This window comes from Lupinus angustifolius, chromosome LG07 (assembly GCF_001865875.1).
Source record: "Lupinus angustifolius cultivar Tanjil chromosome LG07, LupAngTanjil_v1.0, whole genome shotgun sequence".
Classification (NCBI taxonomy): Eukaryota; Viridiplantae; Streptophyta; class Magnoliopsida; order Fabales; family Fabaceae; genus Lupinus; species Lupinus angustifolius.
This window is the reverse complement of record NC_032015.1, coordinates 17,411,706-17,412,181: the sequence shown is the minus strand read 5'-3', so window position 1 is coordinate 17,412,181 and position 476 is coordinate 17,411,706.

Genomic DNA, 476 nt, shown 5'->3' with positions numbered 1-476 from the left:
GGAATGTAAATAACAATAAATAAAAGTTAGTAAGTTAGTTTCATCACTTTTGTATATTAAAAGGTGTTTCAACAAATAAATTTATTGATAACACTTTACTATTTTACAATTTACACCTCTTTCAAGATTCAATTATAGTATAATATAGAATTATGTCAAACCACAAGGAATTGCCTAATAGAACGAATCATATGAATATGTCAATGCATAAATAATGAGTAAACATAGTTTGGTTTTGATTTGATTTTGATATAAACATTTAACAAGAAACATAAACTAAATATTAACAAATTCTTGAGGAGACAAAATCATTTTGAATGATGAAAGTATTTCTTAACTTCTTATGTATTTGAACTACTTAGACAAGTTCTTATGTGTTACTTTGATTAACTCCAAACACCAAGGTCTGAAATCCCCCTTTTAGTCTATGTCCTAAAATGGTAGAATGACACTTATATTCACTACTAAACAATACT